The following is a 16,788-nucleotide window of genomic DNA, read 5'->3' as shown; positions in this document are numbered from 1 at the left end:
CGGCCTTGCTTCATATCGCCAGACGAGGGCCCCGCCTTGCGCCACGCTCTAGTGCCATCGACAACGACCGGAAATGAGGATGCCGCCGATGGGGTAGAGAGGTCGCCAGCGGTTCCCCCGACGACCACGGGTCCTCCGCCAGGGGCAGGCCCTGAGGCGCCTCCCCAGCGGAGGGCCTACCTCCTGGGAACGCCTTGCTCCGAACACCGTGGTGGTGATGTCGGATCTCGGCCCCTCCCCTGCAGCCCCCGATGCCCTCCTCCTGAGGGGTAGGAGGCTGCGGGAGCGGGGCAGCTGCTCGCTGCGGCGACCTGCATCTCCTGCGACCCATGATTATCGTATGCCTGCTCCTGACGAATTAGTGGCACCCGATAATCATCGCTTCCAGTGTGGCTGGTGGGGCCGCCCCGGGACTCCTGGAAGAGCTCAGCTTCTGGTGCCTCGTCCCCCCAGCATGGGCTGAGGAGCGAGCCTTGTTCGCCCTCGCGCGGGTGCCCTTGGTCCAACATGCGGGGCACGTACTCTTCGGGGGCCGCCACCCCGAAGGCAGCGTCATAGTGCTCCGCGTGCCATGGAGCTCTGCTTCATGTGCCAACCTGGGGGTGGTAACGCGGCGGCCCACTGGGGCCGTGGGTTGTGACGAGTCCTTCTTCGCTAGCAGGGAGCGGAGTCAGCGCAGTCGCTGGCCCGGTGCCGACGGCTTCATTGGTGCCGGGGTAGCCTTGGAGGCCGCGGGCGCGTGTGGGGCCCCCGCGCGGGCTGCTCCGGGCCTGAGACGGGAGTTGAGTGCAGAAGGGGTGAGCCACCGACGCAGCGAAGCCCAGGAGCTCTGCCACCCGCTCTAGCAGCACGTCGTGGCCGCCTTCCATCAGCCTGCACTAGAGCAGCTCTCGGGCCACCGTGAGCGCGGCCCTTGAGTTCGCCTGTTCCCGTCGAGTGTACGGCGCCGTGGCTGTGGCGTGGTTGGAGGCTCTTGCTGCCGACCGCGTCTGTCGCGGTGTGAGAGCTGTCGGGGTTTGTCCCGTCGCCCATGGCCCGCAGCGCCCTGCAGACCGCGAGCTGCCTGGGGCGTTGGGTCGCCCTGGGCGAGCGGCTCTGCGCCGGCGGGCCAAGGTGTCCAGGGGGCAGGGTTACCCGCTTGGTCGCCGGACATGGTGATGTCGATGCGGCGGGACACAAAGTGGCGGAAGGTGGATCCCGGCGCACCCCTACCTGGGGTGCGCGCGGAGGTTTCGCCTTCTACCTACCTGTTCCTCGCCGAATCGCTAGGATCTAAACTACAAGAAGAATAACACAAGAGACACAGGGTTTATACTGGTTCAGGCCACCATTGTGGTGTAATACCCTACTCTAGTGTGTGGTGTGGTGGATTGCCTCATGGGCTGATGATGAACAATACAAGGAAGAACAGCCTCGCGAGGGACTGTTCTTGTGGTGGTGTTGTCCCTTTGGAAGGGTTGATTCTAGATGCCTATCTTGCCTCCAGCTTCCTATCCAGATCTCTCTCTTTTGTCGGATCGATCCCTCTACCCTGCGGCTAGCTAGTCCTATTTATAAGCGAAGGCCCTAGGCCTCTTCCCAAATATTGAGCGGGAAGGGCACCAACAATTGGCCAATTTGAAGGGGAACATGTAGTACACTTATCCTGACTAAAGTTGGTCCTCGCCTGTCAAAGGCTCTGGTGGTGACGCTGACTTGGGCTCCATGGTGACCTCCATCCTGCCGTTGGACTGGTCTTGGTCTTGTTGCATCGAAATGGATGCCTTTGCTTGATGCTCTCGCCTGTGCTTGCTCCCCTTGCACCAAAGAGGAAAGAAGGACACTGCGCGGGCTGGCGCCCGCCTGGCGCCCTTGGTCGTCATGTCTTGCGTCATGGGCACCTCACAAGGTACCCCGCCTTGAAGTCTCTGCCTCCTCGTGAGCCAGCCTGACGAGGCCGTGCCTGAGGAGGCTCCTTGTCGTCCGCCCAGCGAGGCTTGGCCCCTCGCGAGGGTCTTGAGCTTGTGTTGATGAAGATGGGCCGTGCTGGGCCCCCTTTGAGCCACGCCGCAGGCCGCAGGCAGGCAAGTCTGGGGACCCCCATTCCCAGAACGCCGACAGGCACACTTCCTTGCGTGCGAAGGTATAGCTGCTGGGTCCCAGCAGTCAGTGGGGCGAATCATTTTTTTGCCCAGACGGACTTCCTTGCATGCGAAGGTGTAGCTGGTTGGTCCCAGCAGTCGGGGGCGAATCATTTTTTTTCGGACGCACTTCCTTACGTGCGAAGATGTAGATGGTGGGTCCCAGGAGTCAGGGGGGCAAATTGTTTTTTCCCGGATGCACTTCCTTGCGTGCGAAGATGTAGATCGTGGGTCCCAGCAGTCAGGGGGCGAATCATTTTTTTTGCGAAATACGGTCGACCGTCCAGTGGGTCCCCGCTGTCAGGTGGAGGAATAATTATTTTGTGCATAATAAGGAGACACTTCCTTGCGGCTGCCATGGACCCAGCTATCAGCCTCTCCACATACAGTCCACGTCCGATGGAAGTCGTTCCTTGACCATGTTGATCACGCCGCGCCGAGAGCACCACGGCGGTGGACGACGGCGAGGCCTAGGAAGGGGACGACGCGGAGCCGGGGAAGACGCGACAGTGGATGCACATGCTGAGAGGAGTACGAGGGTTCACTGGTTCGGTTGCGCTATCGTCGTTGTAGAATAACAGGGGGTGTGGGTGAGTGGTGGGATGGCATGGCCAGTGGTGGGAGTAGTAGGGGGCGGTGAGGCCTCCGCGGCAGCACAGCCGGCCACGGGAGGCAGGAGCAGGCGGCACGACCGGCGCTTCTTTGGGCGGCGGGAGTAAGAAGACCAGTGGTCGAAGAAGCACGACGGCCGTTGGTTGGACATCGTACGGTCACTACAGCTAGAATCGTTTATATTGACTAAGTTGACAAAGCCCTTGGTACGTCAACTTAGTAGGCCCACACGCCAGCTTCCAAAATGGTGTGCCCCAGATGTTAGGGGGAGGAATCATTTTTTGGGCGGGAGAAGCTAGAATATTCGAGATTGAAGAAGAAGCACCGCATCCGTTGGATGGACATCCAACGGCCACTGCTGCAGGAACCATGCGTTGACTATAGGTTGACAAAGCCTTGCATACGCGTCAACTCTGTTTTTTAGGGGACGCGTCAACTTAGTAAGGCCAGAAGTGTGTGGCACAGAACTTATTGCCCATTTGAGATTTGTAAGAATGTGTAGCCCATTTTTGAATCCTAATGGAATTTACTACAACCCATTTACAATTTGTTAAAAGTACATCCCATTTCAACCAACCGTTCAAAACAGAATTCAATAAAATTTCCCACATTTTGATGGGATCCGAATATTTTTGTCCCGAAATTTCTAGTCAGATTAAATACAATTTCAATATAAATTTATATTACGTAAAAGTCGAACGAAACATTGCGCTCGCAACAATTAATGAAATTAAAATTTTCAATATCCAAAAATAATATTTTATAAAGTAATCACCATTTGGTGCATTTTTTATAGTTACTACCCAATTTTTATAATTACATCCCATTAATTATTTCTTAAAGCCCATTTTCTTGTTAAGCCTAATGCATCCCTCCTAGGAAAGATTTGCAGCGGGGCGGAGAATAACAACTTGACCTTGCCTGGGTATTCCTAAAAGAAGTATAGCTAGCCATTTTCAGCTTGAAAAAAATTATTATCTGGGCTGGATATCTGGCCTGGGCTAGATGGCCATAGCCCGCCCAGTTAATACCTGCAGCGATGTTTTCATTGTTGTTCAGAGGAGAAAACTTAATATCTAGGGTAAACATTGAAAAACTCTGAAGTGCTCACACCTCAAAAACACAAATACTGCTCGAGCTGCTTGGTCCCAGCTGTCGGCCGCTTCTTGTGTAATTCTCTCGTTTATTGACTACTCCCTCCTTTCTGGTTTATAATGCTCAATTCAAAAATCTCACCAATCAAGGTAGATGGCGAGTGGTGGAATACCTTTTGTAGTTTTGCAAAAGCACCTAATTAATGCTCTTGTTATCCTCAAAAAAAATATGTTCATCATGCATTAGTCAATTTTCTCTTCATACTTGCATGCAATGATTTAATGCACCTTGGAACCTGAACATGTGATGGAAAACAACCAAATTGAGCCTTATAAAATGGAAAAACTAAAATTTTGAGATAAGCCCTATAAACCGGAAAGGAGGGAGTACATAGGTTGACAATGGTGTGGGACCGTGATGTCAGGAAACCAGGAGGAAGCAAAATAAATTATATATATATATATATATATATATATATATAAATATAATAAGGAGGCACTTGCGTACGTGGCGCTATGGACCTGGTGGGTCCCCATTGTCATCCACTCCAAGTAAAGTCATCTCCTTGCCCGCGCGTGCTTTCCGCCCGAAACAGTCAGCGCCGGCCGCCCCGCTTCCCAGTGCAGGCGATTGCTCCGCCTTTAAAAGACACAATTGCCGTCCGTCCGTCCATCTGCCGCACACATTAATGATACGCGGTTGCCGAAGCGGCTACTCCGACGCCACACGTCCGTCCCTCCGCCCGCCCACCATTGCTATATAAACTGCTGCGCCTGCCATAGCCGCAGTCATCCGCATCCATTCCCTTTCTCCTGTCCACACCACTACTGCCCACCATGGCTTCCTCGCGCTCCAGCGCTCTTCGGGACGGGCGGACGATGGACCAGAAGGATATGGCAGACATTGCTGCCGACCGGCTGGCCGGCAGGTAGCCTGAGGACGACGATGTCCCAATGGAGAACATGGTAGTCACTGATCCGGCGCCAACCCCCTCCTCCGCGCCATCCTCGTCGGTGCATTGAACCATGACCACCGGCGAGGCCCGTGCCCAAATGATAGAGTGAGGCAGATGCGTGAGGAGCAGTTCCGGGAGGCGCAGGACGACGCCGCCTACAACCACCATCTCCTCCAGGAGCACCTGCAGGCAGAGGAGCAGATCGCCGCGGAGCGGGCGGAGCAGGAGGCGCTGCTCGACTCGTACCACTCCACCCGCAAGGGCCGCCTCGAGCGCTGGTGGTACCGCATGCGGGTGGCGGAGGCTACGGCCGCCTACAAAGAGGCTAGCAAAGAGGGCGATGAAGCGGGCGAGGCGCTGTTTGGCGAGACCGAGGACGAGGCAGAGGACAAGGCCGACTCCGAGGAGTCCCCGCTCCACTAGCGTCGACGAGGCCCTGCTGCGCCGAGGCCCCAGGATGCCAACAACGAGGCAGAGGACACCGCCGGCTCTGTCGAGGTCCCGCAGCACCAACAACGAGGCAGAGGACACCACCTGCTCCGCCGAGCCCCCCGCAAGCAACAAGGTAGAGGACATCGCCGACTCAGCCGAGGCCCCACCCTGCCGGGAACGTGGGGGAGGATTACCACCGCTCCGCTGACGCGCCGCCCGCCAGCAACGAGGCAAAGGACATCGCCGTCTCTGCCGAGGCCCCGCCCCGCTGCCAACGAGGCCGCGCCACACAGAAAATGAGGAAGAGTAGAACACGGTAGGTCGCCGCCGCTCGGGTCCAAGTAAGGCCACCGCTGCTACCCTCCGGTTGAAGCCAAGCTAGGCAGGTTGACCATTGACGGTCGTTTAGCTTCTTGGCGGCGATGTGCAGTCGGAGAGCTGCGCTGGAGAAGAACGCTGCTTCTACTTAACTGCTGGTGCAGTTGGCTGACTGATACGTGGGCCCAACAGGCCACATGCCAGTTACGCAACTGCACCTGCAGTTAAGTCAGTGAAGCTTCTGTTCGGCTCAGCGGGGCACAGGTGGGTAGCTTCGGTTAATTAATTATACCTCAAGCGCACCCATTTTTAGTTGAAGAATGTATGAAATGTAATGAAATTCGGCATGTTTATATGAAATCCGACCATGTATGAATGAATTTATTTCTATTAGTTCGAAATCCTGTATCACTAGCATTGGATGAACATGCAAAACAATATGTACTAGCATTATTCCCAGGGTGATCACCGCGTTTGCAGCAGTTTCACATGTACTCCCTCCAGTCCTTTCTAGTCTGTATACAAGTTTTGTCTGCAGTCAAAGTATCTCTACTTTAACCAATCTTATACAAAAAAGTATGCACTTTCACAATGTGCGAAGTAAAAAGGAACAGAAGGAGTACAAAGAGTTTGAGCAGCTTTTTAGCGTTTCTGTACATTGCAACCAACACACAGGCCTGGCAATTCATAGAGAACATTCAAAAGAATCGATGATTATGCATCTCAGCGACTCACATGTCAGAGTAAATATTTACTTCACAAATAAAGAATAAAGAAAAAATTGATCGACGCTGCTGACAACAAAGGGCGTCCCATTCGAAAATATCAAACGCATATCTTGCTAAAATCAATGAGCAAAATTTGACAAGGTTGTCCCATTCCAAAATATCAAATGCCTGGGATTGTGGAATGGCCAGGGTTTGCCATCAGTTCGGACATTGACATGGCACCTCGTGCTAAATAAACCAGCTGTTCTTTTTGTGCAGTTCCGCCAAAATCAACCAAATTCGCCCATAGCTTGTATATTTTCACCCTTATATGTTGCAACGCCTTGAACTTATGGGCACCTCCTTTCTTGTGGTGGAAATGAATGATTCGATGTATTCATGAACATTTTGTGCAGTTCCCATTGAAATCAAGCTGAGCACCCATGTTTGCACAAATACAAAAAAGTGATTAGTATAAAGCAAACTGTACTATGAATTGACAATTTCAACAGGCACATACATGGTCCATGTAGAGCACATTTTAGAAAAATAGAACTCACCAGAAATAATCCTAGAACAACATTGTACTCGCGCATCACAACCAAAAAATGGAGATTTGGTAGTCCTTCTGAGCTGAAGTTAGTTTGGTCTTGTGGGGAGTAATGTAGCCATCCTTCAACTGCTCCTTATATGAGAAGATAGACAGAGCTTCTTCATCCTGGCATAATTGGAACTAGGCACTTCACGTACTCCATATTCTTCTTCAGAGGAAGATGATCCTGTTATGCAAAGACAAGAGGACTACTAAATGCTAGCATCCCTGTTTGCTCGAAAAAAAGGAAAGTAAATATTTAAAACAACACAGATGAAGAACTTCTCAAGGACAATACCACTTTTTCATGACAGTATCTAAACAGTAGAACAACACCAATAGAGATGACAAAGCTCAATCATATGGATGGAATCAGTGGGCGAGTACCAACCTTTGTCAGGAGGCTGATTGTGTAGAGCATACAGATGAAGCACTTCTCGGAACCATCTGTTGCTATCTACAGGGGTGGCCATGCTTACTGTATACTCCTCGATTAGTTTAATGTTTCCAACATCTTCTTGTGCAGTTCCACTAAAACATATGGTATCTTCAAAGAAGATCCCTGTTTGCACAAGTAGAGATAATTATGTATGGCATCAAATCAGTGGAAAAACAATTGCTCGTTCCAGCCATAACAATAAATTAAGATGCAAAATTATATCATTACTTCTGTCAGCACAGTTCCAGTGCTTCATTACAGCACCGGGAGTTGATCTGGGCCAAATTCGCCTTAACTGATAGGAAGTAAGATCTCCTCTTCTGCAGTTCCTCTAAGATAAGCAATCAAGAAACATTGTCGGTGTGACATTTTGGTTGAACTACACAAAACACTCTTAAAACAAAAGTGTTTTGTGCAGTGCAACGAAAGGTCACAATGGCAACGAGGTGAAGTAGATAACCCTCTTTACACAGAGGTGCAAAGGAAACAATTAGTGGTCAACAATGGTGGATGACACAGAAGCCAACAAAAAGAAGCATCTACCTTATCTAAATGGGAAAGAAAGAAAGACAGTAGCATTTCTCAAATGGTGGCATTGATTAATATTAACATAGAGATTATATTAACAATAAAATTCGTTAAACATGTAATTTGCATTTAACTGTGGCATTGCATCAATTTTCCAACGGCATTATTCGAGGGTGTTTGTTTACAGGGACATTTTGGTGTAGGGACTAAAAAAACTCCGTGTCAGTCCCATCTAAACCAAACAGGAGGGACTTTTAGGGACTAAAAGTGGGCATTTGGGACTAAAGAAAGAAGACCCCGAGGGAGTCTTTTTGGGACTTTTTCCAACAGTTGCCCCTGCCACACATCGCACCTTGTTTCTATTAGTTCATTACTAGGGGCAACATGGTCTTTTAGCATCTCATTTAATAACCTCTAGTCCTTGTTTAGTGCCTGGAACCAAGCAGGTAGGGACTAGGGAGTTTTTAACCAAACAGGGCCTTAGATTAACAACAGCTAATGAGTTGCACGAGATAGTGGACGCACCAGCACCATGTGCATCTACCAATGTACTGTGGTCATGCACAGTCTGTTGCAACAAAGAACAAACAACCAAGGAGCATATTTGTGTTGGTCCCAGTTTTGTTATCTTTCGACACCTTTCGATATATGAGCGCAGCAAATCTAGTCCTGCTCAAACTCTACGGCCTTGTCCCTTCCTTTCCTTTTTGAACTAGTACTTTCGCCCCTTCCTTTCTTCTTTGAACCACGTCCTAGATTTATGCGATACAACTTTCCCCACTACTTTCCCCATTCCTTTCCTCTTTGAACCACGTCCTAGATTCATGCTATACAACTTTCCCCTTCATTTCCTCTTTGAACCACGTCCTAGATTCATGCTATATACAACTTTTCCCACTACTTTCCCCCACTCCTTTCCTCTTTGAACCACGTCCTAGATTCTGGGTATACATGCAGCTAGAGCAATGCATGTGGAGTAAGTAAAATATACCTTAAGGTTCTTGGGGCATGGCTCGGTGGGCGACGGGACGACGGCGAAGAAGAAGGGGTCGGAAGCCCTCCCACGACCGCCGCTGGGTGGAAAGTGAACAGCTGTGCCGGTAGTGGATTCCCTCCCTCGCCGACGGCGACAGCCTTAAGCCTCCTTCCCTTCCCGGCGGATGGATCCTGCCGGCTGTTCAAGCAGCAGTGAGGGGAGAGAGAGGCTAACGATGTCTTGTTTAGATCTGGAGAGGGCGAGAGAGTGTGAAGAGAGCAACTACAAGCGCTGAGGCTCCGGCGGGAGAGGGAAAGAGAGTGTGAAGAGAACAACTACAAGCGCGGAGGCTCCAGCGTGTATATATATACTAGAGAGAGAGTGTGAAGCGTGCAAACCCTAGAAAACATTTTGACCAGTCAAAGAATCCTCCTGGCAAAAATTATGCTCAAGTGTAGTTATCTCACCCGAGACCTCAATTTTGATTAGCGAACAAGCTAACCAGCCACACAACCCTCCCGTTATGTTCAACGAGAGGAAAATAACCTTTTATACATTCCTGCATTCGTGTGACGAGCATGCCATGTTTTTTTGTGTGTGTGTGGGAGTCATTGGGATTTCAATCAGAATCGTGTCATGTGGCTTTGGTGGTAAGACTATCCACAGTGGTGTAGAAATAATGTAGCCTTAGTCACCTTACCTCTCTACACATAGTACATTGGGTCCCACTAGTCAGAGGGTGAAACAAACAAATTAATAAGAAAAATTAAAAGCGCCAGTGGTGTATCCTACCTCACACATCTTGCTACTGCTCGGGAACACTGTCCAATTGATCCCTCTGTTCGCTCACGTACTATTTGAAGTGAATCCTTATTATAACATGCACACAAATTTTGGGCATGTGTATTCAACTTAAGTCAGTGTGCCACCGTATCTCGAATACTTACTACTCCCTCTGTCTAGGTGTAATAAGTCACGTTAGAAGGTGCAACGGGACCAGGGTGCGTGCGTGTGCGTGTGTGTGTTTAACAACAAGTGTGTGTTAGAGAGTGCGACAAATCGACGTACTCCTACAGAGAGATGGTGTGTAGTGTATGATTTTAGCCGCGAGAGTCGGTGCATCCTCTCGTTTCCAGGCGTGTCTAGTAGGGACATGCGGACAGCTGCAACGCCCGCTCCTGACCAGCCTGGCCCACCCAAAGCCCCTCCATCGCCCGCACGCGCTTCCTTCCCGAAATGGTCAGCGCCGCTCCAAAGAATCGGTGCCGCATTCATGCTCGGGCAGAGCGGACGCGACCTCTCACTGGCGCAAGAGTGATGGTTGCTTCGTCCGTCCAACTTACTATTGGGTCTATGTGATTTGACGGCTCATTGGTCTTTATTACTGAGGTGGTAGGACTGCTGGATGTCCCACGCTTTCGGCGAAAGGAGGTACTACTACTACTAGATTACAATTTTCTCCATTCTTACAGCGGAGGAGTGCAAGAGCAGTGAAAACATGCAGGCTCAGTGATTACATGGCCCACCTCACACTATAACCATGTGACACCAAACTCTTTACATAGTACTCCCTCCGTTCCTAAATATTACGAGATGAGTCCCCGCGCGTTGCCGTGCAACAATGGTATATCCGCATGACAAATGTGGTAGCCAAACTAAATAAACTCCCATCATTATTTAGATCATCCCACGTAAGGAAAAAAGATCAGCCAACTCCTACTGCATAATGGGATTATATTTTTCTTTTTGACATGTTAATGGGACTTAAAAGCTCACTTACATGCATGCTACAGGTGCATGCTTGCATGCATACATGTTGATGTGATTTAAAACCCACTCACATGCATGTGCCACGGTATTTCTGCATGCTTTCATGTGGCTTAGTGCGGAGCCTCTCAACGTCTAGATCAGACGGCTATTATGGACTGATTTACTTCATCTAAAAGCTACATCAATTTTGATGATGTGGCTGAAGGAGAGGATAGAGAATTCCTAGTAGTGGGGGCTAGCTATTACTAGTAGATAAGTCTTTGTAGAGATTCCACTAGGTGAACTACATACGGAACAAAATGTATGAATCTACACTTAAAATGTATCTATATACATCCGCATGTGGTTCATGGTGAAATCTCTACAAAGACTTATATTTAGGAATGGAGGAAGTACTAGTATAGTACTACGTACTGTAATTTATCAGCGAGATAAATTTGTACAATGCTATGAAGCTTCCAGCTCCTGTTAGATGTATCTTGCATCCAAGGTTGCCCGTTGCAACATTTCATCAAATACATAGGAGACTAACATGCATGCTATTGCATCTCAATGATTGACAGATCATAGCAAATATGTACTCCTTCTGTTCCAAAATAAGTGTCTCAACTTTGTGCAAACTTTAGTACAAAGTTGTACTACTACTAAAGTTGACACTTATTTTGGAACAGAGGCAGCTAAAGAAAAAAATGATCCATGCAGTCCCTAGCCCTTGAACCGCGAACCCTGACCAGGCTTCAATTTGCTGGCAACGTTCGAGCTTCCTAATAAATTAAGTTTGCAACCTTTTGGCCATTGGATCATTTTGTGCAGTTTCACCAAAATCGAGATGAGCATCCCTGTGGCAAAGAAAGTGAAGAAGCGTGATTAGAGTAAGACTACTGGGACTAGTTGATGAGACATAAACACATCAGAGATACAGTACGTAGAAGCCAGTAGAGGTAAAATGTATGTGCGGGGCAAAGAAGTAGAGAAATAACCACAGGGAGTGATGTGGGCAGCTGGAGCAGTGGTGCAAGACGGCTGTAAAGGGAGTTGTACTTGAGGGACGTAGCTCAACCTTGAGGAGGGCAGCGGGAGGCGGCAACTGCCCACGTCGCGGCAGTGAGCAAGGGACGAAGGCAACCTCACCGGCTTTGTGAGAGAGAACAGCGGGGACCCCTGATCGGGACGTGCCGACAGTGGGTTTTCCTCGTCGGCGACGACCACCGCATCTACACTAAGCATCCACCCCTTCCCCAAGTGGACGTGATCCTCCGGGATGTTAGAGATGTGGCCACAGTCGTTTTGTGCGAGAGAGTGTGAAGAGAGCAACCCCAGCAAGCAACCGTGTAGGCTGGCCCGTCCTGACTATGTATATAGTGGAGCGGTTTCCTTTTCTTTCCATATGAACCTAGCATACTGCATACGTGCCACTGAAGAAAAAAAAAACTTTATGTATTAATGACGCGGCACCTACTACTGGTTCTCCTATAACCTTGCGCTTGGCATCTCCAAAATATTAACCTTGCGATTGGATCTTTGCCTCTTCGGGAAGTCGAGCAATAATGGTAGTGCAGTATATATCGTTCAGGCTATATGAGACTGAATGAATTGTTGCACGTCCACCACGTGGGCAAGGGTCGAGGGGCGAGGGAGAGTGCTACTACCGCTGTCCTCGTTTATAGGTCCCTTTTATAGTTTGTGCCAAATTTTGACTAAAGATTTAACTAACAAAATATTAATGCATGTCAAGAAAAACTATCTCATTGGATTCGTATTTGAACATAGTTTTCAAAAATATAATGTTTGGTGACATGCCTGAACATTTTCTTAGTTTAATCTATGGTCAAAATTTGGCACGAAATACAATGGGGACCAATAAACCTGGACAGAGGTAGTAGTACATACGGAGCAAAATGAGTGAATCTACACTCTAAAATACATCTATATACATCAGTGTTTTGAGTATGTACTAGTAGTTCATATTGAAATCTACTAAAGGACATATATATTACAAACAATATGATATAATCTCTATAACAAAGGTAGTAGGGACGAGGAGTAAACGGAGGAAGTAGTAAATTTTTCTCCTCGTCCTGCGAGCCACAACGCGCATGGGCGACGGAGCGGGCGTAAGGCGGAGCAAGCTTCACCTCATCCTGCGACCCACCGCACCCATGGGCGGGGGATACGGCGTACTAAGCAAGCTTCTCCTTGTTCTGCGAGTAGACGGGACACATCAAAAGTACCCCAGTGTATAGAGCCTTGCCTCTAAGGTAGGCCCCACATGGTTTGCCTCTTTTTTTAATTTAACATAACGCGTCAAGTCGCAATTTGTTTGCACACCCGTGGTAGACGATCCTTCCTCCACCAAGTGGACAACCAGTACACGTGCCAAATTACCATGTGGGCTGCCTTTTTCGTACAGAAATGAGCTCCACCATGTACCCGCGCGAGTGTGGTTGGGAAAGAGACGGGAGTACATGCACCGTGCATGCACCTCTTCTCTTCGTGCACGTCCCCCACCTACGTGGGAATATTTGTCGATGACATCTCAAACAAAATTTCGCATGCAATGTGTGTGAAATGGAGGCCTATCCATATCATACATAGAGGGTCGGGCAATCCACGAGAAGAGAGGGAGGGGTCATAGCTATCGATAGAGTCGAAGAGAGGATCAAGTGGGTGGGTGCGAGATCGATGAAGAGTGGCATCGAAATTGTGTGTGTGTGCAAGTCAAAGATATAGAGCGATTGGCCTACCGGAACGTTAGAGGGCACATGTCAAGTTTGTGTGTGGCTGGGAGACATGACTAGAGCTCTCGATGTATCGGTGTGTGTGGGGGAGGGGGGTGGGGGGAGGGGTAGGCAGAGGCCTAACTATAGAGGTAGAATAACTCGTATATTTGTTGAGAAGGAGAGACCCATCTATGTCTTGAGGGAGAAAGGTCGACATCCATACATAACTAAAGGACAGGAAATATTATGGGATAGAGAGAGAGAGGACAGAGAGAGGGAGGCAGAGGGGTAGAGTGTTGGATGGGTGATGGAGTTGCTTCTCGGAGATGTTGGGAGAGGCCTACTAGACAAACTGAGGGTGGAACTGCAATGTTATCAATAAGAGTCGGGATGTGTTTCTGTGTGTGCCTGTGCGTGATAGATCTGTCGCGACGCATCCATGGATGATGAAGGGGAACCATGTGTTTGGTAAGCAAACCTAACTAGATCGGTAGATCAATTGTTGTTTGTCGGAGGAAGGGAGAGACACAACTAATGAGGTAGATTGATCGATGTGTGGGTAAAAACGAGTTATAAGGACCTAGCTAGCTATATGTATAGCGAGAGATCGGTCGGTGTACGTCCATTTGTTAGAGGCAAATAAGGCCCAGCGAGACGGATAGACAGAGAGAATGGAGCTAGGAGGTGGTCCGAGAGGCCCAACTACTAGCTAGATAGGGGGAGGGGTGTGCGGTTGTGAGATCAATGAAAAGAGGGGCGAGACACTACTAGAGAAAACCTTATACACAGAAGTTTATCAGTCGCGCGGTTTAAAAATGGGCGCTACTGCTAATTAATAGTAGCGAGGGGTAGAAAAACCGCGCTAGTACTAAGTTGATAGTACTAGCGAGGGTTATAAACCCGCGCTGCTACTAAATGGTCTCCAACAATGCCCTCGGGATAGGCCATAGTAGTAGCGAGGGATATAAAACCGGCGCTACTACTAAGTAAGTAGTAGTAGCGCAGGTAAGACCCCACGCTACTACTAAGTGTGTCCATCCCGGCCCGATCCACCCCACCCCACCAACCATCGTCCCACTCCACCCACCCCCGTCTAAAAAAATCCCCTCCTCCAGTCGCCCTTCTTCCACGACCTCGCCTCCTCCCTTGACGCCACCGCCAGTGAAGGCGCCTCCTCCCGTGACTTCGCCCCCGGTCGCGGCGCCCACGCCAGCAACGCCCCCGCCAGTGGCCGCCCCGGCTGAGGCGCCAGCGGTGCTCCCCCCAATGGCGACGCCGCCGCCGGTGGATGAGGTGCCGGCTATGGGGCCTCCGGCCGGGGCGCCATCCAAGAGCAAGAACAAGCACAAGAGTAAGAGGAGCGGGAAGAAGAAGTCGCCCGCCCCCGCCCTGGAGCCGCTCAGCCCGCCGACCCCCATCACGCCCGAGCCCACCACCGTCAAGGACGGGTCCGGCCCCACGCCCTCCACCAACGATCTGGTAATGCATCACTCGCAAACCGAACTCTTCTAATTTCCGTTCAACCATAGCGGCAACATCTGATGGCGAATGAACGTTTCTAAATTTGTTCTTGGTGCAGAGCGGGAGCGGCCGGTAGTACGCGCACTGGGGGATCGTCGTGCAGACCGCCATGGCCGCGCTTCTGCTGTCACTAGCCTGGTGAACATGAAACCCAACAGAGAGATGCATCCATCCATACATTTTATTCATGTACCGAGTCCATGATTTAACCATTACGCTTGCTTGTAATGTTAGGGGTCCAGCATTTGTTCGAGGCTTGTAATAAACAGTTTTTGGCATATTCTTGCATGCATTTTGATTATGAAATCGGTGAGCGAGCTTGCAGGTTGGAGCGCGGGGGCTTGATTTGTGCGTGTTTCAGGGTGAAATCCATGAGCGAGCTTGGAGCACGGCGGTTCGATTTGGTAATCTCGGACGGTGTTCTCTGCAGGTGGCGATGTTTGCTTGTTAGGCTGATGGGTTGCTTGGTGTTTGTCGTTGTAGGCTGCCTGGTGACTATGGGTTTGATCCCCTGGGGCTCGGGAAGCAGCCTAAGGACCTGAAGTGGTACGTCCAGGCCGAACTCGTGCACTGCCGGTTCACCATGGCAGGGGTTTCCGACATCCTAGGAACTGATGTAAGCTGCTCACTTGACCTCTTTCTTTATTCCTGCAAAATGTCGGCATGTTCTTAGTAACCATAGCACTGAAGCTTGATTTTGCAAAAAAATAGCTGTAGAGGTGCCTAAATTATGATCTAATTAGTTACAGAAATCAAACATGAAAGCGATGTCTTTAATGCTCCGTTGTGCTTCTATCATATCACATGGTCTAATTGGTGTGTTTCTATGTAGTTGATCCGTGTATCAGGACTTGGCAACCTACCAGTATGGTTTGAAGCAGGTGTCACAAAATTTGACTTCGCCAACACCACAACTCTCTTCTTTGTCCAGCTTCTCTTGATGGGGTAATTCGACATCCAACTGAAACATTTACTCACAATTTGTTCAGTAACTCAGAAGTTCTAAATGGTGTATACTGTAATGACTTGAAACAGAAAAACCTTATGGCACGTGACCTTTTCTATGTGTGATGTATATGTAAAGTTAGTTTTCTCTTAAAAAAATCATCCGTCGATAAAGCTGAATTAGAGGGAAATTCATGGAAAGTGAACCAGCATACAAACCATAGTAATAATCCCAGTGAACTAGATCTACAGACTAGCATACATGTTATTTAGAAACAAGGGGTTTGCCATGCTACAACAGATTCCTGACTAATTTTATCTATTCTACTTGGTCTTTTGATTTGAAACATCTATATATTCCTCATAAACATATTGATTTTGCTACCAGCAGTCGATGCTTTCTTTGTTCTGTAGCTGGGATTTCAGTAAAAAAAAGGTTTAACCTTCAGTGAATATGCACAGTACCAAGACTTTGTTCTGCAGCTCGCACGCCGCATCCGTGGCGAGAGGGCCTAGGCTGCTCTGTGCGCATCGTCGTCTTAGCCAGTTGTGTTAATCGGTGGAAATGCGAGAGGGCCACGCCTCACTAGTAATCTTGTTGAGTGCCTCTGAACCTGAATGAACAACCTTGCTCGTTCAGTTCTGTGTGTCCATGATTTATGCTTTGCTGCTTTATCCTGTTGTTCCTTTTCATCCTTGTGACTGTTGCAATCAACTCTCACCTGTACCATGATGCTAATGGTAAATTAGGACAAGAGATGTTTCTATTTTGCACTGCTCATACTGTACATACTGTGATTCATCTGATGGATTTCTTGCACCTGCAAATGACAGTGTCATGATGTTGTCAACGGTGTGGCTGAGGCAGAAGGTGTAACCAAATATGACGCAGGTGAAGCTGCTGCAGATCAGAAAGGTGAACACATGTTCGCAAGTATTAAGATATTTCAGTAATTTAATGCTGAAATGATATCCTGTAGTGAACTAGGATTATGGTCTGTCTCTTAAACTGTCTTTGATCTTGTCCATAATGCTTCCCTGAGAGCAAAAAAGGTTCA

The 16,788-nt window shown here is 49.1% G+C and overlaps 1 pseudogene; it reads left to right on the top strand.

The window, feature by feature from the left end:
• Window positions 1-1,030: 1,030 nt before the first annotated feature.
• On the top strand, window positions 1,031-15,053 carry LOC119339478 (annotated as a pseudogene).
• Window positions 15,054-16,788: the final 1,735 nt, after the last annotated feature.

The sequence above is a fragment of the Triticum dicoccoides genome, chromosome 7B (genome assembly GCF_002162155.2).
Source record: "Triticum dicoccoides isolate Atlit2015 ecotype Zavitan chromosome 7B, WEW_v2.0, whole genome shotgun sequence".
NCBI classification, from domain to species: domain Eukaryota; kingdom Viridiplantae; phylum Streptophyta; class Magnoliopsida; order Poales; family Poaceae; genus Triticum; species Triticum dicoccoides.
The sequence above is the reverse complement of the archived record's forward strand: the minus strand, read 5'-3'. Positions and strand labels throughout refer to the sequence as shown.